Source organism: Echinops telfairi, unplaced genomic scaffold (assembly GCF_000313985.2).
Source record: "Echinops telfairi isolate 266 unplaced genomic scaffold, ASM31398v2 ScPeMD7_7469;HRSCAF=8507_1, whole genome shotgun sequence".
NCBI lineage: Eukaryota > Metazoa > Chordata > Mammalia > Afrosoricida > Tenrecidae > Echinops > Echinops telfairi.
In genome coordinates, this window is record NW_022111373.1 from 3,468,655 (window position 1) to 3,494,982 (window position 26,328).

The following is a 26,328-nucleotide window of genomic DNA, read 5'->3' on the forward strand; positions in this document are numbered from 1 at the left end:
GAAAAGTCATTTATAAGAATGGAGAAAAAAAAGCAAAAATATTTTTCCCACGTGATATCTCCTTTAGGATTACAAATTTGAAAATCAGATTCTAAACATTGAAATGGGTCTCATAGGAGCCCTGGTGGCACAGTGGCTGAGTGTTGTGTTGCTAACGACAAGGTCAGCAGTTTGGATCCACGCTCTGAGGGAGCCAGCTGAGATGGGTCTGTTCTTTACCCAAAGCAGTCTATGAGGCATTCTCCTGTGGGAATCAGTTTGGAGATTATTTCAGGGCACCAAGTATCTTGTAGCCTGGTGGTCGCATTACCCCTGAGCCAAGATATGGAGCTGCAGATGGTATAATATCTATTTTTTTTTTTAAAGACTCTTTGGAGCAATCCTAGGATGGGGCCTTGACAGGTGAGGCTCCAGAAGCAGAGAGATGGAAGGAAAAGGTATTAAGTCAAGGAATCCTGGCTCTATAATTAACTGCTATGTAACCTTGATTTACTTATTGCACATACATTTTGAAGCTCATTTTCTTTATTTGTAAAGGCAGTTGATTTGACTAAATAAATCCTTAGTGATTCTTCTCACTTCTTTATCACTTTCTGCTTCTTATATATTCAAGGCGTTTTACAAACAACATCTAAATTGAGTTTTCTTTTTCAAAAAAATTGAGATTAACAAGAGATTATCACTTCCATTTTTCAGGTAAGGAAAGAGTGAGACAGGTTAAATCATTTATCAGCAAATAAGTAGTCTTCTTTATGTGAGCCAGACACTGTACTAGGTACTAAGGATACAAGTGTAAATGAGATTGTAGCCCTGTATTTAAAGTGACGGGGAGATAATAGGCTGCAAATAATCAAAGCGTAATGGGGTATGTGCTAAATAGTGGTGTGAGAAAAGTAGCAACAATCCAGAGAAGAGACCAACAAATGGTGTGGTGGTGTTACCAAAAAAAGGCTTGCCAGAGAAGTTGGCATATTGAGGTGGGTGTTAAAGGATGGGCAGGAGTTTGACAAATTGGCACAGAAATAGGAGAATGAGCATTTGCAGAGGTATGAACACCTTGGTGCCCTTGGTAAATAGGTGTAGATAGAGGGAAGTTGTGCTGATGGGGAGGAGGCAGAGCTAATGTTAGAGAGCTGTGTTAAAATATAATAATAAAGATGCTTGGAATTCACCATAGAGCTTTCTGCTAAAGAAATGATGCTTTGTCATCTGAGTGGAAAAGGAACTGTTGGTAGAATGGTGGTTTGGTTTGGGACATGCAGAGTTTTAAGAGCCTCTGAGACTTAGCAGCATAGGCAACCTCTTGAATATTTAAGTCTTCTCCTTAGAATGAAGGTTGGGTTGAAGGAAAAGCCTAGGAATCAGAAGTACAGAGGTGATCATTGAAGCTGCACAGGTGAATGAAAGAAATCATGCCAAAAACCTCAAGCTTTTTCATTTACTAAGTAGATGTAATAAAGGAGCCCTGGTGGGTTACACATTGGACTGCTAACTGTGAGGTGAACAGTTCAAAACCACTAGTCGCTACACAGGAGAAAGATGAGGCTTTCTACTCCTGTGAAGACTTGTAGTTTCAGAAAGCCACAGAGGCAGTTTTAGCCTGTCCTATAGGGCTGGTATCAATCAGAATCCACTTGATAGCAGTGAGTTTGTTTGTGGGGATGTCTGGTGGTGCTGTCAGGTAAGCAATGGACTGCTAACCATGAGATTGGCTGTAGGAGAAGGAAGACTCTCTCTGCGTCCATAAAGATTGACAGCCACGGTAACCTGCTATGAGTTGGAATCGACTCATTGGCAATGGGCACTTACAAGCGTTATTCACTCATCCAATAAACAAGTCTGAAGCTAAAAAACTGGAATCTAATTTTCTTGATTAGAAATGCAGGTCAATCACTTTCTGTCACTCATATCTTCTAAAGTCTTTTAGAAAAATGTGTCTAAGCACAAGGAAATGGATTTTTACATTTGGCTGTAGCTTCAGGACTATCACTGAAAATATGACCTCTCAGTGCTCCAGAGCAGCAATGGATCCTAGGCTCCAGGAAATTGGAATTCTTTATTCCAAGTATAGGTCATAACTCCTTTATGCTGCGTTTATTGGGTGCTGCAGTATGGCATCCACCACTCCGCAGTCAGTTTGTCGGACATTGGTGGCTTTCACGCGGCTGTGATTCTGGAGCTATGCCACCAAGCTCTGTCCTCAACGAGGTGGATGGACAAAGCGGCTGCTCAAGCATGGGAACGATTGTGCAGATGGTGCAGGGCTGTGTGGAGGGTTGCTATGAGTCGGAGCTACTTGATGGCACCCAACAACAACAGCAGTGTGCCACCACTACTTCACACACCAGCAGGGTCATCCTTGGTGACAGGGTTCAGAGGCGCTTTCACACTACACCAGACTAGAAAGAAGGAAACGATCTCCTCTGGTGGATGAGCCACTGAAAGCCTTTTGAATGGCAGTGGAGTAATGTCAGATAGAGCGCCAGCAGATGAGCCCCTCAAGTTAGATGGCACTCAGAATACGACTGGGGAAGAGCCGCCTTCTCAAAGTACAGTCGACTGTAATAAGCAGATGGAACAACGCTTTCAGGGTCTTCATTTGCTGATCCAGACTCAAAAGGAGGGGAAAACTGCAATCATTAATTCATAATCTGAGTATAAAATATGAGTCCAGGAAAATTGGAATTTGGCAAATAGATAATTAAAGCATAAAAAACTATATCGTAGGCACCAGTGAGCTGAAATGAACTGGTGGACACTCAAAATCAGTTAATCATATGATTTACTATGCCAGGGATGACAAATTCAAGATAAATTGAAGTCATGTTCAACATAAAAAAAATGTTCAGAATCTTGAAATGCAATGCTGATATTTTTTTGTGATAGGCTAATAGCTGCACACTTGCAAGTAAGACCAGTTAATACAAGTATGACTCAAATTTTTACACTATCCATTAAGGCGAGTAATGAAGAAATTGAAAAATTCTACCAACTTCTTCTGTCTAAAGTGGATTAAACATGCAGTTAAGATGCATTCATTATTACTAGTGACTGTGAAAGATGAAACAATGACAAATTTGTTTTTTAATGGCCTTGGTGATAGAAATGTGACGAGAAATTATGAGGAAAAGTTGCAAGACTGATCGTTTTTCTCTTTTATTTTCGATTTTCTTTTTTCCTTCTCTTTTTTATTTTTAAACCACTCGAGTCATTATTTAGGTTTGAGAGACAAAGAATCTGGAAGGATTTTTTTAAAATTAATTTGGAGTTTTAAAGAAATATACTATATATAACAGCCCATCTCAAGAAATGAAATCAGCAATAATAACCTGTTAAGCATCCTTTTTTTCCCTGCCCACTGTCTGCCCTCCCATCTCCCTGTTCCTGCCCGATTCCTGGCCTACTCATAGTTATCAAAGTCTTGTCTGTTTTTGTATAAACCATGTTTCTTCTCATTTTTCCTTATAGTAATGGTGATATTAAATATTTATCTTGGTAAGATTGACCGAGTTTGCTAATCATAATGTTCTCTAGAATTGTCCATATTTTTTGGCATTTGAGAGAATTGTCATTGTTTTTTATTGATACATAAAATTCCATTATGAGACTGTACCAGAGCTCATTTATCCATTCCTGTAGATTTGGAATTTTGGGTTGTTCCATATTTTTGGTACTGTGGAAATAGCTACACAAAACATAGGTGTACCTCTGTCTGTCCATGCTGTATTCTTGACTACTTTAGGGTATATACCCAGTAGAGAAATTGCTGGGTATATCATATATAAATCATAAAGTACTTTGTCGTTGCATTTGTTTAAGGAAGTGCCATGCTGATTCACATAGTGGTTGTACGATCCAACAGTCCCAGCAGCAATGCAAAAGCATTCCTATCTCTCCACATCCTCCCTGGTCTCTATTATTTTATGTTTCATTGACTTTTTCTAAAAGTGTCAGTATGAGGCTATCTCGGTGTTGTAATTTGCATTTCTCTTAGTGCTAATGATTGCAATCATTTCTTCATATGGTTCTTGTCTGCTTGGATGTCATCTTTGGTAAATTTTCTATTCCAGTCTTTTGCCCATTTTTGATTAGATTATTTGTATTTTTCTTGTTAAGATGTTGCCATTTTCTATAGATTTTGGAGATCAGCCCTTAATCTGATGTATTCTTACTGAATATGTTTTTCCCAGTCTGTGAGTTGTCTGTTGACTCTTTTAGTGAAGTTTTTGATGTGCACAAATATTGTATTTTTGGTCAGTCCCAGTTGTTTGCCTTTTGTAGTGGGAATATTTTGCATTCTGTTTGGTAGTGTGTTTATGCCTTGTATTATAATCCCGAAATTTGCCCCTATTTTTTTCATGGATGGTCTTCATAATTCTGTGATTTATATGTATGTCTTTGATCCAGTTTGAGTTCGTTTTTGCACGTAGTTTGAGGCATGGGTCTTGTTTCGTTCTTTGGCAGGTGAAGAGCCAAGTTTTTCTAGCACCAGTTGTTGAAAGAGCTACCTCATGCCCATTTAATGTGTTCTAGTTCTTTATCAAAAATTAGGTATCTATAGGTACTTGGTGTATTTCTGGGTTCTCGATTCTAATATATTAAGACCAATCATTTTTAATTGCAAACTTTTTAAACAACATAAACAGCCCCTGTAAATGTGTCTCCTCAAGAGACACAGAATCGTACTCTACCGTATTTGTCAAAAGGGATCACAGAGAAGCTCAGTATCATCAAACAGGAAAGGAGTTTGCCAGTCTTATATTCTTTCCCCACATTTGATCTTTGTACGGATTAAATAACCTGAAAAGTTGGACGATATGAAGTGCAGCATAATCCAGTAATACGCATATGACACAACCTTGCTTGCTGAAAGCCAGGAGGATTTGAAGAACTTACCAAAGATCAGAAACTACAGCTTTCAGTGTAGATTCCAACTCAGTGTAAAGAAACAAAAATCTTCACAACAGGACCAAGAACCAGCATCATGATAAATGGAGAAAAGATTGAAGTTAGCAAGGATTTCATTTTATTTGAATCCACAATCAATGCCTATGGAAACAAGAATTAAGAAATCATTATATATTGTGTTGAACAAATCTGCTGCACAAGATCTATTTAACACATTAAAAAGAGGGGGGGAATGTTATTTTGAGGGCTAAGGTGCACCTGATCCAAGCCATGGTATTTTCCATTGATATATATAAATAATGACTTAGCAAATAAAGAAGCCAGAGGAAGAATTGACACACTTAAATTCTGGTATTGGTTGTGAATACGGCCAGCAAAAGGCAAATCTGTCTAGAAATACATACAGCCAGAATGTTCCCTAGAAATGAAGGTGGCAAGACTTGTCTCCTGTCCTTTGGACATGCTATCAGGAGGACCCGTCCCTGGAAAAGGTATCATGCCTGGTAATGCAGAAGGTCAGCAAAAAAGAGGAAGACCCCTCACAGAATGGATTGATCCAGTGACTGCCGCAGTGGGCTCAAGTGCAGCAGCAAGTGCGAGAACAACACAGGACGGGACAGGTTGTGTTTGGTTATACAAAGGATCACTATACGTTGCTATCAACTTATCTGCACCCACCAGTGTGACAAGCCCTGCGATGAGCTCCTCAGATCACTTGCCGATCAATAAATAACGTTGATTAAAAATTACAAAAATGTCAAAAAGACCAAGGGTAGATGGCACTTTGACAGAGAGGTTGGGCCCTAAGAATAAAAAGGTGGGATCCCATAGCCTGAAGAGGTACATGTTCCTGGGCCTATCAGGAAATCCCTTGCCAATTAATTTTCTCTTAAGGAAGAAACCTACCCAGGGAGGGACCCACAAGGACCCACCCAGTAAGACGTTCAGCCTGATGAAGAAGACCCTGAGATGAGAAAGATGAAGACGAAAGGTTGCTGTGTGCACGAGCATATGTGCAAGGGCCTTGAAGGGTTAAATCCTAGCCAGAGTTCTCTTGAATGCCGGGTTACTTTCATTTTTATACACTGTAAAACAAGAATGTTTACATAGGCAGAGGATTCTAAAGAAATCATTTTCATTGGTAGAAGCTCATGAACATCCATGGGCATGAAGTGGGGTGGTAGCGTCCTGACCACCAGGGAGCGTGTTTTTTCAGACGGAGCTTATGCACACCAAACAGAAGTGGCTTTAACCACTTAGGGTGCCTTTTACCTAGTTGACATCTCATGCGAACTTCTGCTAGCTTTTCGCGTCTCTGCTGTCCACGAAGAGAGTGTGGTCAGTACGTGGACAGAGAAAGGGGCCTGACCTATCAGAACTGCTCTTGATACAGGGGAGGTCTGGAGATGACAAAGAAGACCATTCGTCTTGGCTCACAGAAGGCACAGACAGAAACCTTGAGGTGAAAATCGGGCAGCAGGATCCTTGAATAGAGAAATCACAAGTGCTGACTTGCCTAATTTGGGTTTTGTTTTTGAATTAGAAGAGCTCTACATTTTTTTAAATTGGCACTTTGTCTTGCTATTGGCCCCTCTTAATCAATAGCACTTTCCGCAATCACCAGCAAATTTTAAAGAGTGATTTCTATATATACACTGCACTTTAATTACTTTTGACACACGTCTCATGCACATTTCGTTTCCTGACTCTATAATCAGATGAGTAATGGCACAATCCTCTGGATACATACATTATCTGGTAACGCCAATTAGAAATTAATGGTTCTGTAAAATATTTTCATAATAGGCAGTTAGTACAAATAAGATACATACATCATACTTTCTCCAAACCTTGTTTATGGATTTCCATTTAAAACGAAGTCAGAAGGGAATAGAGCAGACTGCAAATCTGGCTGGCCCAGAGAACAGTAAGAGTGGACGCCCTCTTCCAATAATGAGATTTTAAGGTTTAGCAAACTTGATTTTAGGGTTTAGAAAAACCAAGAGGGCTTAAATACCATAAAATAATAAAACAAAGAAAACCTGATTACATTTGGCACTGCATGATTATAAATTCACATAAAAAATCATCTATCATCCCATGTAAGTAAATTTCCTTCCAGTGTTTAAGTTCTCATGCATGCTGCATACTGAGTATGCTTTCATTCTGTCTTTTAAATCCTACTATGATAGGTAGGCTTATTGTGCCAACCTGGCCAATGAACACATGTGGGATTAATTGAAGGACAGAGAGATAAATGGCTCGGTGAGCCTCGCCTTTCTTGTCTCTTGGTCTTTGATGATAGGACCAGTGTGCGGCTGCCTTGCTTGTTCTTTGCCTCAATTTGCAAGCTACACTACCTGTGGGACACCTAACCCGTGGACTGTGTCGCTGTAATTTGAGGTTCCTTCAAGACTTGCTTCGCCATGCTACTGGAGGATACATTGCTTGAGCTGGGGACTGTTCAACTCTGTCCTCTGGCTGACTGTTGGTGACCTGCCTTGCTGTTTGTGCCTGTGGCCGGATAGCCTGAATTGATCTACAGAGGACTCAGCTGTCTGCTTCCTTGACTTGTACCCAGCAGCCCTCAAGACTTGAAGGACTGCCAGTGCATTAGCTGTCTTACAGAAGTGAGTTGCACTGAGCCATTTGTACTGCTCTATAGATTAATTAACTGTTTATGTTTTTTATATATATATAACTGTAAGTGTCCTGGTTTTGTTTGTCTCGAGAACCCCATCTAACATACCTACTGATATTAAAATTTAAATGTCTCTCCAATCCATTTCCATCCCTCCCTCCTTACCACACTGCAGTAGCCTAGATGATTACAATACCTGACCCTTCAATTCCCAGGCCAGAGTCCCCTACTCACACAACACAGATGTGTCCACCACTCAGGGCCTGAAGGCTCCCTCATAGGCGTAAATCAGACCACGGCACTCTCCCATTTAAAAAGGCTTCAGTGGTTCCCTAGTCTATAGAATAAAGTACACAGTCCTGGTCAGGTTTTCCGAGATCCTTCACATTCTGGCTCTGATTTCCTCTCTTGGTACCCTCTGCCTCTATTTGTACAATTCCCTGCATTGTCACACAGCCTATTTTTGTGCCTCCAGGCCTTTTCTTCTGCTCTCTCTTCACCAGTGAATGTCCTTCCTTGACTTCTTAAAGTGGGTGACTCTTACTTATCCCTCGTGATTCAGCTATGACTTCTCTGCTCTAGGGACACTACTGTGACTATCCAGACATGAAGAGGAGCCTCTTTGATGTTGATGACCCAAAACACTGCCATTATAGTCTTCACTGTCACAACAATGTTTTTGCAGTAAGTGATGCCAAACAACAGTCTGTACAGTAAAAATCTAGCTTCTTGCTCACAAGACTGTGAGGCAGAAGAGGTGGCTCCTCCACATAGCTCATTCTGGATCCAGTTTGGAGAGGTAGTGGCTTCCTGGGGCCCATGCTTCTGTGATGGAGGCAGAAGTTCCCAGAGGTCCAAGGAAAACTGCCTGATGGGTCTTTCCATTCAGCTCTCATATACTGTCGTTTCTGCCCACGTTTCATTGGCCAAACCCTGTTCTAGGACAAAAACCAATGAGGCAGAAAGAATCCTCCTCTGTGGAGCTGGAGAGAGTGAAAAGAATCGCTGAACAACCACCTAATCTATCAAAGTGCCCATCGTATGAACCTTATCTTCTAGTTAATTATGTAAAAAAACCCTAGAATCAACTCTGCCTTTCCTCTTTGTTTGTTCTGACTGCATGTTCATTCCATCAATAAATTCTTTCGGCTCTATCTTTAAAAGACATCCAGAATGTAACGCTTTCCCCACTAGATGTTTATCTTTCTGGTCCAAGCTGTCCTCATCTTTCCCTTGAGTAATTGCAGCATCAAACTGGTCTTCCAGCTTCCACTCTGCCCCTTACAGCTTATTATTACCCCAGAGTCAAAGGGATCCTCTGGCAACATAAATCACACATGTCAGCTCATGGTTCGGAATCTCCCAGGGACACCCGACCTTCTGAGACGAAAGGCCACTGTCCCGACCAGGGTCCATCGGAGGATTTACCACATGGGCTGTGATGCGCTCCCCCTTCCTCCTTCTCTCCTCAAGGAATTAGAGTCCCTGTCTCTTCTCGTCTTTCTTTTCCAACTTCTCCACTGCTTGACCGTGTACTTGGAACATAAGTTCGTATAACTGTATAACGTTCCTCGTAAGTTTGTGTAACGGTCTCCCTCAACTCCTTCAAGAAGCCCTGGTGGCGCAGCAGTAAAGCACTCGGCTGCTAACCAGAAGGCCGTCAGTTGGAACGCACCAGTTGCTCTGCAGGCTGTGTGCTGTGTGCTGACTGGCTTCCCTAGAGCCTACAGCCTGCCACACCTTATGGAGGAGCTCTACTCTAACCTTTTGGGATGGACTTGGTGGCAGTAGGTTTTGCACCTCCTTCACGTCTCTCTTTAAAGTGTCCCAACTTAAAGTAGCAATTTCCCCTTCACGGTACCTGCTCCCCAATACAATGTAAGGCTTACAAGAGCGAGAACTTTATTTTGCTTATATATATCTCAAAAAGCAAGAACAGCATCTATCCCAGGGAGGGTATTTGATGACCATTGGTCAAAGGTATGGGTAGCACTCATTACATTCAAATGATTGGTTCTGTGAGATCTCCCACATGGTGAACACTGACCACAGCTCACTCCTCTATCTCCAGGCACCGCGAATAGTGTGCACAGGCCCCTTAGGAGGTGTTGGATTGGGTGAAACATCTTAGCAAGGATGGATTACTAGAAATCACTCCGACTTTGGGGATAACAGTCTAATACTCTGTTTTTCCAGCTTATCAGATGTGAATGCACAGAAGCTCATTTGCACAAAACGGGAGAGTCCCACCACACATCACCACAGGATCACTGTTGTCGATCTTTCAGAGGCCCACTTTCCATTGCAGCTCCAGGGCTAGCATGGCGCTCAGCATGTGGTAGATGTTCCATTCATTTTTATTCCATGAACAAGTAACTAAACAGATGAGGTCTTCCCAAACCAATCTATCATCCAAAACGGCATAGGTCCGTTTGTGGATGAAAGCTTCGGAAGGGGCCGGGAAGAGGGAGTTTTTAATTCAACACCACTTTGCAGTTAGACTGTGTTCTTCCGCTCCAACAGGGCAAACAGCCCCAAGAGGCAAGGCTGCTAAAAGCCAGAGCACCGTGACCAGGAAGTCTCTGTGCTTCGCCCTCCGGAATTCAGCTGGCGCGAGCACGTTGCCTCATCCTGCCATGCTCTGTTTCTCTGGCTATCAAGAATGAGCTGCACTGTCCCCCCAGACATTGCTGCGGGGAAACTAAAATCCTTTCCCTTCCTCACCCAGCCTCCGAACTCCTCACCATAAAGCTGGAAGACCCGCTACAGAATAGAAGTGATAAACCACCTGGTGGGAGTCATGAGACCAAAAAGAAGGCAGGGAGTTAAACAGACTGATTGTTGTTGTTGTTGTTGTTGTTGTTGTTATTGTTTTCCAACCATTTTATTGACATAAAATTCACATATAATATAATTCAGTAACTCAATCACATCAGTACAATCATCACCACAATAAGTTTTACCTTTTCTTCATGCTTATACTCATTGTTATTAGCTCCCAAGGAAAATTCCCCTGCCATGCCCCCAAGGAACCATTAATCCACTTACTGTCTCTACAGATTTCCTGTATTTTATATACAGAAAAACATTTAAAAACAAACAAAAACCTAACAAGAGTAATAAAGGGAAAAAAAGAATAATAAAGTAAAGCAGATAAAAGCTTTGATCAAAAAGAAAACAAAATATTGAAAACTAGAACAAATTTAAATGGATCATAAAGAATATCAAATAATAGTGTGCTAGATGTTAACTTAACTGTATCTGCAAAAATCCACTTTCCAATACATTCTGTATGTTAATAAGACTATTCACATCTCTCGTCCATGGTCAGAGGGGGTCCCCAGAGGCTTTATTCACGTGTATTTCCCCTTCACTGTTTTTAAAACTGAAATAGTTTTAAAATGGGTCAAAAGGGAGATCAAATAAAAGTTATTACCTTTTAACCTAACCACATCTGCCATAATCAACTTTACGATGTCTGGTAATAGGGCTATCCACCTCCTTCAACTATGATCAGATGGTATTCACTGAGGTTCAATCCATGTGTGGACCCAGCAAATGGATTTTGGGCTTCCACTGTCATCCATAGCATTCTGCAAATCAGATGTTCACAATTTAAACTCTAATACCATTCCCCTCCGTGTTAATCCGTGTAGACTAGAGAAATAAATCCAGGGAGACTCATGTGTATAAGAAAGAGGTTTATATAGAAGAGCAATTGAACGTTGAGAAAACATCCCAGTCCAGTCCAGATCAAGTCCATACGTCCGATATTAGCCCAAATGTCCGATACCAATCTATAAAGTCTTCTTTAGATTCAGGAAACACATGCAATGATGCCGAATGCAGGAAGATCACAGGCCAGTGGTTGGAAGTCTTCTGGATCCAGCTGTGTTGTAAAGATCTCAGCGCTGGCAGGAGTCCCTACGTGGCTTCTCTGGCTCCAGAGGTCTGCTTGCATCAGGGTAGGTCCATGTGGTTTCTTCAGCTCCCAGGGCATAGCACCATGTGTCTTGTCGGTAGAGCATCATCTCAGGGAGTGAGCAGAGAGAGAGAGTCTCCTGCTTTCAAGGAGGAAATACAGGAATCCCCAGAATCCTTAGGGTAAGGCCATTCTCACACAGAGGCCTCATTGGCTATATCCTGATTGACAGGCTAGACTCCACCCCTTCACTCTTAATCCTCTCAAGTCCGAAATTGATACCGGATTATGTAACTACCACACATTCTTAGATTTGTATTGTATTATTTACGATCCTTGGATCACACAGCCTAGTGTGCTTCTTCCATGTGGACTTAGTTGATGCCTTACTTAGGTGGCTGCTTGCTTGAAAATATGCCTCTAGGGCCACAGAAGCTGTTCTTTCTAATAGCCAGGTAAGTGCAAGCCCCAAATTCATACATGCATCTATGGTTTATATATGTCTCTGGTTCACCTTAGAGACATCATTGTCATTTAGTGTTGAGAACATTATCAATCCATCCCCTGGGACATCCCTTCCACTGCCATCAAGTCAATGCTGACTCTTGGGGACGTTATAGGGCAGGGTAGAACTGCTCCTGTGCGTCTCCGGACCTGCGAATCTTCACAGGCGTGGAAAGCCTCATCCTTTCCTGTCTCTTGCAGTGTGTCCACGTCTTTATTTGCTTTTCCAGTAGAAAGCGCCTTAAGAGCATAGACTGGCTTTGGACTCAGCCATACCTGACTTCCAATTCCAGATGCCACTGACGTCTCTATTCCTCGGTTTCCCTGTCTACAAAAGATGAATGATGAGAGTATTTCCTAGGTTTGTCATGAAACTTCAAGAGGTTAAATATGGAAAGCAGTCAGCGCAGGGTCTGGCATATAATAAGCACTCAATAAATGATAAATCACAGTACTGGCAGTAATAATAATAGCAGTAATATTCACATGTTTTGTTAGTATCTCCCATTTCAGGGGTCCAGGACCCGATCTTAGGCCCACCAGCAATGTGGGAGCAGCACAGTGAAAGCAGGAGGGGTACGGGAGGCAAGATGACAGGTTTTTATGTGAGCGAACCAAGGGTTTTCCTGGACATTACTCTTTCTCTGAAGCCACACCTCTTAACTGACTTCCTGAGTCACCCTTGGGCCAAGCTTAGAGCAATTCTTCTGCCATGGAACATGGACCTACAGTTATTGGAGTGACTTCGGGGTGTGTGTGTGTGTGTGTGAGAGAGAGAGAGAGAGAGAGAGAGAGAGCAGATGACAGAGAAATAGGACAAAGAGGGAGAGCAGGGAAGGAAGAGACCGAGCTGACGCCGGCCCCAGAACCTGTCAGGAAGGCCAGAAGAGAATGAGGTGTGGGAAGGGGCCGAGGCCACATGCCTCTCTGTCCTGGTTGGCTGCAGTTTCAGCCGGAAAAGTCACACGTTGAGCTCTTCCAAGAGCTCCACAAAAGAGACCCAGCGCTATCTGTAACCTGGATAAGGGTGTGCACAGCGTGTATATGAATTCCTTTCTGGACACATACGTCTGTGCATATTTATTTAACTATGAGAAATTATGTAGAACACTGAGTAATGGGCATAATTTATGCGCAAAGCCATGCTATGGTTAAAGTGAACTGCTGCCCATCACCATCCACACATCGATGAAGGGGGCATTTGCTGCTCCCTTTTTCTGGACTCCTCTGCTCTCTAAACCATCCTTTCTCCCCTCTACAACCTCACATCTGCTCTCCCAGCTACATGCCATTCCTCCTCTTGGAAGCCCTGTAACATCTCCATAACTGCAGGGGCAGGCCCCAACTCTGCCCCCAGGGCACCGACAGCAGCCGTGCTCCTCGCCTGGTTACTTGGCATTCTCTGGAGCAAGACCCTAAGTTCCTCAAAGGCAATGGCTATCCTTGATTCAGGTCTGTATGCCCAGTATCTGACATACAGTGGATGTTCAAATATACTTGCTGAATTAATTGATGCCCTCCTTGAGTTGGTAACCTGATTCTTTGAAAGAAGACCCCGTCCTCTTTAGGCATGCCACTGAATCTGTTAGAGAATGTGTTCTTGAAAAATTATCAAAGCAATCTGTGACATCTAGAACTTCACAATTACCATGCTGATGTGCCAAAGGCCCCTTCCAATGTTAGTAGTTCTAATCAAGTAAACCAACGGTCAGGTTGTGAACCCAAGTGGCAATAGAGCAGTGGTTCTCAACCTGTGGGTCTCAGACCCTTTGGGCATCGAACGACCCTTTCACAGGGGTCGCCCGATTCATAACAGTGGCAAAATGACAGTCATGAAGTAGCAACGAAAATAATTGTGTGGTTAGGGGTCACCACCACATGAGGATGAAAGGGTGGCGGCATTAGGAAGGTTGCGAACCACTGCAATAGCAGTACAATCAACAGCACCCACCGGCTAAGACAAGGGTTCACAGTCACTTACAAGTTCGGGACGGTTGCTTGCACCTCCTACCTCCTACCTAGACTCACACAGAGCAAAGCTGGAGAACTTAATCCAATGAGGAGTTCCATCCGGTCTGTTAGCTGAGGCCCTGAAAGAGCAACTCCCAAATAGTCAAGTTAACCCCTCTCTGCTGAGCTGCAAGGCCCAGGTCATCATAAGACTAGATAAGACTAGTATGTATTGTGTTAAAAAAAACTGCATAAATAATATATAAGGTTTGTTATTTATTTCACTCCTTGAAGCCATTCTAAAATAGAGAATATCACTGCTTTGTACAATGTAGCTAATGTACACAGGTGCATAGGTTATACTCCTCCAAATCACAGAATCACACACTTAAATTCTACCACTGAAGTGTTTGCACTCAGCCATCCTTTTTATGCAAAGACTCATCAGGTCCTGATGAAAAGATTGAAGACACTAATCACACACACACACACACACACACACACACACACACCACATCATCTCTCCTAAATCCGGAAGCACTCATGACAGAGACTGCTTTGGGAAGTGCAGGTGTAAATTTGGGTGAAATCATGGAAGACCTGAGGCAAGCAGATGAAGAATGTAGAATGGCAGTGGGTTGCTAACAGTAGTGCTGGGGAGACAGGTCTTCGCCTGGGGCAGCACACAGGGAGCCAGCCCTCACTTACCCTACTCTATCCTCAGGGCAAGACTCAGAATTCTGAGAACCAAACAAGAAAAACATGAAACAAAAAACTCACCACCGTCAAGTAGATGCCAACCCATAGTACCCCATTAGAAGAGGCTAGAAGTGCCCCGTGAATTACCGATACCGTGACTCTGTGAAGGAGTAGAAAGCCTCGTCTTTCCCCAGCGGAGTTGCTGGTGGTTTCAAACTGCTCACCTGGCGGTTAGCAACCCAGCAACTCACCACCACCCCACCAGGTCTCCTGAGGACCAGAGGACTGTCTCAATCACCCTGAGAAAGCTGAGGAGACACCGGCTGGCTGGCTCATGTACTGGACCTGAACTACCTTCCTCGGATTTCGCTCCTAAATGGAGATCAAATGCTGAAGGATATCTGCCTTTCCCGATCCTTTGAAATACGGGCATCCTTATAGGGTGAAAGTTAATGAAACAATTGATTGTATGCATGAAAGCTAAAGGGTGGATTGAAGCTTTTCAATTTTCGTCTGCAGTAATGAGTACCAGGCTCGGGCTCTTAAACAGCATTTCACGGCCATCAATTATTTCAGTGATGCCAGTTACAATTAATAAGAATGCAGCAGCCATGTGTATTAAATCTCAACATTCTGTGTTTTCTCATCCATCAGCCCAGTGCAGCAAGACATGAACTGTAGCAGAAGGCAATGCTGAGGGCAGTGCTTTCTGAGCTAAAAGTACTGAACATGACCTCTGTTCCAGTCCTGTGCTGTACTCCCCACGTACATTGTCTCACTGCCTCACCATAACGTGATGTAGCCAGTGTTTCAACCCCACGTGATGTTCATCCGATTAGGAGCCACTGGGCCTGGAGAGCGAGCAGCTGTCTGTCCCCTTGCTGTTCCCCGCCATTTGCAGAGCTCCTCTCTGCTTCCTGAAAATGCCCAGTTTTGAAGTAGACATCATCAGATGGTATTGCCCACAATCCCTCGTTGTTGCCATCTATAAGAATAAGCCAGTCTCTGTCCTTCCCCCATGACTTCAATTCCAGGGGTTTAAAGTGTTGGCGCACTGCCCCACGGGAGAAAAGGAGGTTTTCTGTGCCTGTACGAATGGACAGCCTTGCAAACCCTAGGGGGTCGGTTCCCCTCTGCTCTGCAGGGTTGCTGTGAGTCAGAATCAGCTTGACAGCGGTGGGTTTGGTTCAACACTTTGGATCCATTACATGGAATCCCTTCCAACCATTTCCATAAGTCTCCTGGAGCCTATGTCATCATCCTGAATAAATGCAACCCTCCGTAATCAAAAATCCTCACATCCCACACTCCACCTACCTACTGCAATGTTTTTCTAACATCTTCTTTAATACTCCAAAATCTGGTAATATTACACCTCACCCCAGAACCTGGAACTCACTTATCTAACCATCTTTTCATTTTCTCTCCCAGCCTGGATGCCCTCCCTTCCTGTTACACCAGCTTTCATCCCATGGATCATCACTACCTTGCATACACCTTCAACTTCTTTGCCTCTCTGGCTATAGGGAATGCCGTAGTGATGTAGAGAACTATATATTGGTCTGCTGCCAGGTCAGCAATTCAAAACCACCAGCCACCCAGTGGAAGAAAGATAAGGCTTTCTGCTCCCATAGAGTTATAGTCTCAAAAAACCACAGGGACAGTCCTGTACTCTCTTACAGTCCTGTACTCTCTTACAGTCCTGTACTCTCTTACAGGGCCCTGATGGCAAAAACACAACCCTGATCAAACTTAACTCTCTACTTACCCCATGCCAGTTTCCAGAGGGGTGAATGTGCCTACAGAAGAGCAACACATTGGCTGTTCTTGTTTTAAATTTGCAACTACGACCTCAAGTGGATTCTTGTTACTCTCTGTGCCAGTCTGGGTAGACTAGAGAATCAAATTCATAAACATGCTTATGTGTATAAGAAAGAATTTTATAGATAAGAGCAGTTGAATATTGAGAAAACATCCCAGCCCAGTCCAGATCAAGTCTATAGTCCGATATTAGCCCATATGTCCGATACCAATCTGTAAAGTCCTTGTCAGACTCGAGGAACACATGCAATGATGCAAATGCGGGAAGATGACAAGCCAGTGGGTGCAAAATTTGTGAATCCAGTGGTGGTAGAAGCATCTCAACACTGGCAGGGGTCTCCACATGGCTCCTCCAGTTCCCAGGACGTGGAGTCTATCAGCAAAGTGACATGTATCTTGTCAGTAGAGTGTCTCTACAGGGAGTCAGCATAGAGAAAGTGTTCTTCTGCCTCCGAAGAGGAAAAACAGGATTTCCCAGAATCCTCAGGAGAAAGCCATGCCCACACAGAGGCCTCATTGGCTGTGACCCAATTGACAGACTAGACTCCACCTCTTCACTCTTAATCCTCTCAAGTCCCAAATTGACACCAGTTTATGTAGCTGCCACACTCTCGTTCAATCATATCCTTTATCTCTAATCTATTCATCTTTATATACTCCTTAAAAACTATTTGAAACCTCCTCAAACTTTTGTCACCTCTTCACCAATTTTTATTCTCACCTGATATTTTTTTATTCCTATATCCTGGAAGTAAATTGAAGCAATAGGAAGAAACTGTCTATATATCCCCATGCACAATGTGTCTACGTACCAGAATCCTCCCCCACAGACTCAACTTTCCTCTTGCTACTATAACAAAGCATATGTGATTATAGTTCATTCACTTCTCCACTTGGACACTAGATCCACTAGATTCCCTCCTACCAAATATGTTATTGAACTATGGGACTCATAATGATCTATTTATATCACATAGAATGATAAATATAGTGATCCACTATAAAAACTTTTGTTTTTATTGTTTCTCCCATGAAGAACGAAAAGAGGGAGAAAATAGGACAGAGAGAGGCAAAGAGATAAAAGCAAGTTTCTCTTGACTTTACTTTTCACATCAGCGAGCGACCCATTCTCTGCTCTCCTTAACAGTAGACTTAAAAACAAGCAAAGTCTACATCATTGACTCTAATTTCTCTCCCTCCTGTCCGCTAACCCTGTTTATTTGCCTCCTCTACTCGTCCAAAACTGATCCAGTAAAGGTGACCAAGGAGCTAAATTGAATGTTTAATTCTCAGCCTCCCTCTTATTTGCAGATGAGGAAAAACTATCAGCTTTATGGAATAGTTGTGGCCATTTAATGAGATAGTAAAATGCACAGAAAAGTAATATGGCAAATCTTTTTCAAATCATGTCATTAAAAATTCAGACTAGATGTCAAAAGCAGAAGCACTCCCTCAGCTTACAGTCTGCAGAATCTGTTCATTAATCCTATTTGTATTTCATTTGAAGCTTTTGATAAACGTCCCCCCACACACACACCCCACTAACTGGGTCTCTGAAGGGAGGGGGAGTGGGTTTGAGGCCCACAACCTTTTAATATTTAATTTAGAAGGTTCCCTATTGAGGAAGGAGTGCTAATTATCCAGTATGGTGTAGATGTCTGCACAGCATCGGTCTGAGAAACTCATTTACCCTTTGACCAGTGAGGGTAATGAGCTTCTCTCTGTCTCTTCTGATTTTAAATTAGTAGCTTTGAAAAAATTGGAGAGTTGGGAGTTTTCAACCAAAGTCAAATGAAGTGATAATTTCTTAAAATTGATGCTGTCAAAACAATAGCTTCAGCATTAAAAGTGCAGTGCATCAAAGGTTTGGGCTCATCTTCTGTGTTGGAGCCAGAAATGCATCTCAAAAATATAAATGAATTTTTGAGATCTGTAGACAAAAAGGAAAAGGGAACTCAGGACAACGGAGAATTAAAAAACCCCAGGGCACATGGATGTGTTGCACAGAGCACAGGAAATAATGGTGGGTCAATATTTGTAAAATGGTCCAGTGTTTTGACCAACTTAAAAGTTCTAAGTCTCTGATTTTGGATTGTAATCCTGACTTGTTAGCCACAGTGTTTTCTTAGGAAGAATGCTTTCTACATGTTCAAAGCAATGTAAGAGTACATTGCTGAACACTGTATCAGTCATTTTAACCAAAGTATCCCTGTTAGGTGTTCAATAATCCCTATTTGCAGATGGCATGCTTGTCTATATATATATAAAAAAAAATCCCAGGTAATATACAAAGCACTAGTGTGTATGTTTATCAAGGTTGCAAGATGTAAGGTCAACAAACAAAAACAACCAAAAAAAATATTTTCATAATAAACATGGTGCCAAAAACATGAGAAGTGCCTAGCGGGCCCAAAGCCTGCTTAGATGCATGTGTTTGCTCCTCTTGCGTCCTCTGTATAACTGCTTTATAATTTAACAACTCTTTATTTCTTGTGTTATATCTATCTATCTAAATATATATTTATAAAATGATTAGCAATCTGGTTTTATCTCTCTAGAGAGCCCTGTCTAACACACTTTGCCACTTGTCTTTCCAACATTTCATCATTAACAAAGGCAACCAACCTTGGGATTTTCTTCCCGGAGGAAAAGGCATCCGCCTCACAATTACTAAAGAGAGGCAAGAAATTGGCAGCCAAATACAGCAGTGGGTGAAATGATCTCTACAAACACAAATGGATAGCTCTCTCCGATTGGTATGGAAAGAACACAATGGAAAATGAAACCCACTCTAGAGACTGAGAACAGATCAGTGGTGTTTTAGGGGCAAAAAGATAGCCCAGATTCAAATGTACATCAGAGCGATCCATGTATTCAGTCTTACACAAGGCTAAGACACGACAAGGACAGATCATCCAGATGAGGGAGAGGGTCAGCAGGAGGCCATCGCGGTGTCCACGGAGGGGTCGCAGCCAGGCAGCTGCTAAGACCCTGACGCACAAAGGGGACATCACAAGACCATCACCGATGGCAGCGCAGCTCATCACAGCCGCAGGCAAACTGCAGAAATGGGATTGGGACACGAATATTACTACAAAAAAGATGTTAGAGCAGTAATGGCCAGGAATAATGATTAAAGGTTTAAACATAGTGTATGCTTCATCTTCTTCAGTAATATTTGATTTAAGGCTTATTAAAAGTCCTTCTCTCAATCACACTCACTCAAACTGTATGTTCGACGAATAATCTGAGAAACTGAACAACATGAAAAAGATTGGGGCATCAGGATAAGAGGAAGGCTCATTAACACCTAGGATGTGCAGGTGACACAACTTTTTTTGCTGAATGCAAAACCACTAGAAGCCCATATTGATGAAAATCAAAGACTACAGCTTTCAGTATTGATCATAGCTTAAGAGGAATAAAACAAACGCACCTCATCATTGAGTCAATAAGTAATCTTATGGTAAACAAAGGAAAGATGGAACTTGTCAAAGATTTTCTCTTATTCGGTGTCACAGTAAACACACATGGAAGCAGCAGTCAAGGAATCAAATTATATATTCTACTGGGAATATCTGCTGCAAAAGACTGAAATATATATATGTGTGTGTGTGTGTGTGTATATGTATGTATATACATACATATGTATGTATATATACATATACACACACACACACACACACATATATGGATGGATGTATATGTGTGTGTGTCACTTTATGAACCCAAACCATGGTATTTCCAATTGTCTCCTGTGCCCGTGAAAGCTGGATAATAAAAATGCAAGACTGAAGAATGAATGACTTTGAATTATGTGATGCCAAAGAATACTGAAAGTATCATGGACTATCAGAGTAGCAAACATCTCTCTTGGAAGAAATACAGCCAGAATGCTCCTTAGAAGTAAGGATGGCGAGGCTTCAATTTATATACGTGTTATCAGGCAGGATTTGTCCTCAGGAAAGAACCTCTTGCTTCAAGACCAGGTCAATATAAAAGAGAAAGACCCTCAATGAGACAGAAGTTCCCACAATGGGCCAAGCATCGCAATAATTGTGAACCTGGCGCGGGATGAGCAGTGTTTTGTTCTGTTGTACACAGGGTTGTTAGAAGTCAGAATCAATTTGATAGCACCTAACAATGACCCGCAAGCCCAGGTGGTTATGCCTGGAGTTAACTGCAAGGTCAGCAGTTCAAAACCACCAGCTGGTCAGTAGTAGAAAGATGAGGCTTTCCACTCCAATAAAGATTAATATCTTCAGAACCCCACAGAGGCAATTCCACTGTCCCACAGGGTCACTAGTCTGGATTAAGTTGCCAACAGTGAAATGTGGGGTTTGAACAACAATAAAGGTTTATGAGAAAAGAAAGGTACACAAAGGTCAGCAATTTTCCTGGGGACAAGTGTTGGCTAAGCTACTTTTTCTGAGCCCCTTTCCTTTTTGTAAAATGGAGTCAATAATAACAAGTCCATAAAAAGTTTAAATAAGACCATGCTTGCAAAGTGTTTGGTACAGTGGAGGAACTGTAGTAAGCATCTAATGAAATGATAGCTTTTACTGTTTTTTAAAGAAATGCACACGGGTAATTTGAGCTGACGACAGAGGTGTTGAAGAGGAGATGCCCGGTCTCTAGTTGTGTGCAATCTGGTGGTGGTGTGGGTTATACACTGGGCCACCGTTTGAGACCACCAGCCACTCCACAGGAGAGAAATGGGACTCCCTGCGTATTCCTCGGAAGAGTTAGTCTCAGAAATCCCCAGGGGCAGTTCAACTTTGTCATATTGGGCTGCTGGGAGTCATAATAGGCCCAAGGGCCGTGAGTGTTGTAGAAGAGGACAGTTGAGGACAGTCAAATGTGTAACTTTTTGAAGGTCTAGAGTTGTTTGAGGAGAGAAAGATCGGCTTTTAGCTAGGTAACCTTATTTCTTTGGCATACCCTCCATGGAATTGCAGTCTCTCTTATACCGGTAGGAGCAGCTGACTGAGAGGGAGAGGAGTGTTTGCTCCCAAGTCACAAGAGGGAAAGAGGCAAATATATTTGATGGTATGAGAATTTGAACTTCTCTTCTTATGGCGTCTACTTTCTCAGTAAAATAAGGTACAAGGTTCTCCTCTGAAAATGACACAGGAAAGAAGAGAGTATTTGAAACGTGTGTTTGGAAGTTCATGCTGTTAGGTACCTACCTCCAGTTGGCTCCAACTCGTAGTGGTCCTGTGGGCCGTAAAAGAGACACATCACCATCCTCACAATTGTTATATTTGAGCCACTGTAGCAGCACTGCATCACCCCATCTCAGTGAGAGTCCGGTCCTTTTTCGCTGACCTTCTACTTTATCAAGCGCGATGTCCTTTTCCAGGGACTAGTTACTGCTGTAGTTGAGACAGTGTCTCCATTCTAGCTTCTAAGGAGCATTGTGGCTGTACGTCCAGAAAGCTTTCTTTGTTTTCCTGTCAGTCTGTGGTACTTTCAATAATCTCCCATACCATAATTCCAATGAATCAATTCTTCTGTGGCCTTCCTTATTCATTACCCAACTTTCACATGCCTATGCGGAAGTGCAAGTACCATGGCCTGGGTCAAGGGCACCTTAGTCCTCAATGCAACATCTTTGTTCTTTAACATGTTAAAGAGGTCTTGGGCTGTAGGTTTGCCCACTGCAATATGTCATCATTTGATTTTTTGATTGCTGTTTTCATGAGTGTTGATTGTGGATCCAATTAACATGAATTCTTTTAAGCTTCAATCTTTTCTCCATTTATCATAATGCTGGCGATTGGTCCCGTTGTGAGGATTTTGTTTGGCTTTACGCTGGATTGCAATACGTACTGAAGGCTGCAGTCTTTGATCTGCATCAATAAATACTTCGAGTCCTCTTGACTTTCAGGAGAGCAAGATTGTGTCATCTGCATATCACAGGTTGTTGATGTTAATGTTAGTATTCTTCTAATCCTATTTGCCATGTTCATGATATAGTCCAGCTTCTCTGTTTAGTTCCTTAGCATACAGATTAAATAAATATGATCGAAGAATACAACCCTAATGCACACCTTTCCTGATCTTAAGCCCTGCAGCGTCCCACTTGTTCCATTAAAACAATTGTCTTCTGGTCTATGTACAGGTGCTTCATGAGCACAGTTAGGATTTCTGGTATTCCCTTTCTTTGCAATGTTATCCATAGCTTGCTATGATCCACACAGTTGAATGATTTTGCGTACTCAATAAAACACAAGTAAAAGTCTAGCTGATCTAGCCAGATTTGTAAAGTAGAATTGGGGTCATGACAGTGGGGGCGGGGGGTGGGGGTGGGGATTTAGGAACTAGAGGAAAGTTGTATGTTTCCTCATTGCTACACTGCTCCCTGACTGGCTCATCACCTCCCCGCAACCCCTCCGTAAGGGCACATGACTCCAAGTCTTGACACATTCATTATAATGCTTCACTGTGTCTTCTTTAGCTACTCTTTGCAGTTTTCTATTCAATGCCTTTATTTCATCATTTTCCATCAGCTTTAGCCACTCAACATTCAAGACTAAGTTTCAGAGTCTCATCTGACATCCACATTGGTCTTTTCTTCCTCTCCTGTCTTTTTAGTGAGCTTTTGGTTTCTTCGTGTATGATATTCTTGATGTCCTCCCACAGCTCATCTGATTGTCTGTCGATCGTGTTCCATGCATCAACTCTGCTCTAGAGAGGGTCTCGAAAGTCAGATTGTATTGGCTCCAGGTCTTCTTTTGGCTATCTTGGGCTCATTTTCCTTTTCTTCAGCTTCAACCTGGATTTGCATATGAAAAATGATTGCCTGTTACACAGTTGGCTCCTGGGCTTCTTTTGGCTGATGATATTGAGCTTCTCATTGTCTCTGCCTGCATATGCAGCCAGTTTGATTCCTGTGTATTCCATCTGGCAAAGTCCACATGAATAATTGTTGTTTATGTTGTTGGAAGAAAGCATTGCAATAAAAATGTCCATTGTTCTTACAAAATTCTTTCATACGCTCTCTGGCTTTGTCACCAAAGGCATATTTTCAAACTCCTCCTTCTCCTTTGTTTATAACGTTTTCAATCAATGCACCTTGATTGCTTGTTTGAGGAATTTCACACTAAAGAAGTTAGTGGGATTCTTTGATTTCTTCATCGTTGGCTTTAGTTGGTGAGTAAATTCGAAGAGTTGCATTTAGTCTTCCTTTTGAGCATGTAGATATAATCCTATTACGGATGGAATTGCACATCAAGATGGATCTTGAAATGTTCTTTCTAATGATGAAGACACTATTCCTCTTGAGTCTGTCATTCTCAGCATCGTACACCATATGATGTTCTGATTCGGAATGGCCAGTACCAGGCCATTCTAGCTCACCAGTGCCTAGGATATGGATCCTTATGCATTCAATGGCATTTTGGTGAAGAATAAGAGAAAAAACCTTCTTAGAAGCACTAAATACCACTTGAGTTTGGTGGTAATTAATTTAGATCATACCCTGCGTAGTGTACATAATCTAGCCACATCTATCTGTGCGCACAGGAGCAAAGCGGTTCAGAAGTGACCTCAACTGAGTGGGCTTTATCCATTGAGGACAATGAAAAACAAAAGAGCAAGACGGCTGAGGATGTGTGCGGGGATGATGCAATGAGTGACGTGGGAGTGAAGCTCCATCAGGAGAGAGGGGGATGAAAACCAGTGAATAGGCAGTGTGGTCGATGTCTTGTAACACTGGTGGAATCAAAGAGTGATTGGAATAGTATCCCAGAGAATGGAGCTACACACAAAGGAGGTGGTTCTCAAAGAGAAACGTGAGTTTGGGGTTATGGACGAGCTTCAGTTATTGGAAATGATGAAATTATTATGAAATTAAGGGATAGCAGTCAGTGGAAGAGAATTACTCAAGGCAAGGAGCGGGAAGGATAGAGGGAGTGTCACTTTACTGGACATTTAAACCACCAAAAATAGCCACAGCAGCAATGTTGACAACAGTGACAATGAACCAGGCACTGAAGCCTTCAAGGAACATGGAAGACAGACCCAAAGATCAGTAAGTGACTACAGTGAACCCTCGTTTATCACGGTTAATCGGTTCTAGACCCTACCGTGATAAATGAAATTCCACGAAGTAGGATTCCTTATTTGTAAATCAAATATTTTCGTAGTTAGAGCATAGAGGACATGAAAAAACACCCTTTAGTCACCATTACCCTCGTATTACCCAATTTATTAAACGAAAAAGGGAAAATACAGTAAAAAATTTTGGACGTTACAATTATCATTTATTATATTATTTATGGCATCAAGCGTGTACAGTATGAGCCGATCAGTGGCAGTAATGACAGAGCATGCGCTGTTACGCAAAAACCGCGATAGAGTGAAGCCGCGGAAGTCGAAGCGCGAAGTGGCGAGGTTTCACTGTATGATGAGGAGAGAGGTGGAGATGGCCTTCAGCAAATCTCCGAGTCTCTGTTTCCCTATCCATCAGTTACAAAAGTAACAGCTCCTCCATCAAGGACTTTTTGTAGGGACTGAGTGAGCGGATGCAGTCAAAGCACACGTCTGGTTATCATGCTGATGGGAACTGCCAGCTCTCAATGGATTGAAACCTATTTTTTTATGAGCCCCAATAAATTGATTTTTTTTAAAAAAGAAACCTATTTTTTAAGCGCAATTGTTGTGTCTTGGGCGCATGTCTCTACCTGCAAAGCCTGAGAGGTTCACTACCGACTGGGCTGGCCCAGTCAATAACAGTGCCTACAATTCCCTGGAGCTGCTCACTCATGGCACTCTCCGTTAAGCATCCACAGCCACAGCCATATCCAGAATTTTTGGAAAATCCTTCTTCTACCTAGATTGTATACAAAATTGAAGGGCAATCATTTGCCTCTCAAAACATTTTCTTAATCCTTTTTCTTTTCCAAGCAAACACATACTTATTTACCCTTTTCTCTAACGTAAAGTGGCATTTTGATGCAGCAGCCTAGGAAGAAGACAAGTATCACTAATTTAGAGAAATGGCTGAGTTTTTGCCGCTTGCCAGACTCCCACTGATCTGCTGAAGAATCCAGAAAAACGGCTTGCCTTTGTGCCAACTACTGTTTCCCCCTCTGAAGGCTATCACCATTGATCCACATTGAAAGTGACTGGTGGCTTCTGTGAAGTTTCTTACAGATTTAGTTCAACAAGGAAAGCAGCAAGAAAATCTCTAGGAGAAAATAGTCTTGGGGAGTAGTGGTAGGTAGGTGATAAGCAACGTTCTTTAAAGGGGAGACCGATTACAAAGATCTACATATAACCTCCTCCCTGGGGGACAGGCAACAGAAAAGTGGGTGGAGGGAGACGTAGGACAATATAAGATATGACAAAATAATAATTTACAAATAATCAAGGGTTCATGAGGGAGGGGAAAAATGAACTGATGCCAGGGGCTTAAGTGGAGAGCAAATGTTTTGAGAATGATGAGGGCTATGAGTATACAAATGTGCTTTACACAATAGATGTATGTATTGATTGTGATAAGAGTTGTATGAGCCCCTAATAAAATGATTAAAAAAAAAAAGAAACGTTCTTTAGTCCAACATTTTAGATCCTTATCAGTAATTTAAGCAGGATGTTTAGAGAGAGATGTTGGCATGTCATTAAAAAGGAAGTCAAACCTCTTAAAGATAATTCAGAAAGACTGTACATTATACATATACACATACACACACATATACACATACACACATGCATGCATATATAAAGACTGTATACATTTACATATACACATACATATACACATACATACATACACACATACAAAACATATACATATACACATACACATACATACATATACACATACACACATACAAATACATGTACACATACACATACATATACACATACATAGACA

General features: G+C 42.1%; 1 protein-coding gene across 1 annotated transcript in view; it reads left to right on the forward strand.

Moving 5' to 3' along the window:
* Nucleotides 1–26,328, forward strand: part of TRPC7 (transient receptor potential cation channel subfamily C member 7) — a 183,205-nt gene that overhangs the window by 32,168 nt on the left and 124,709 nt on the right. The gene's annotated exons all lie outside the window — the stretch shown is intronic.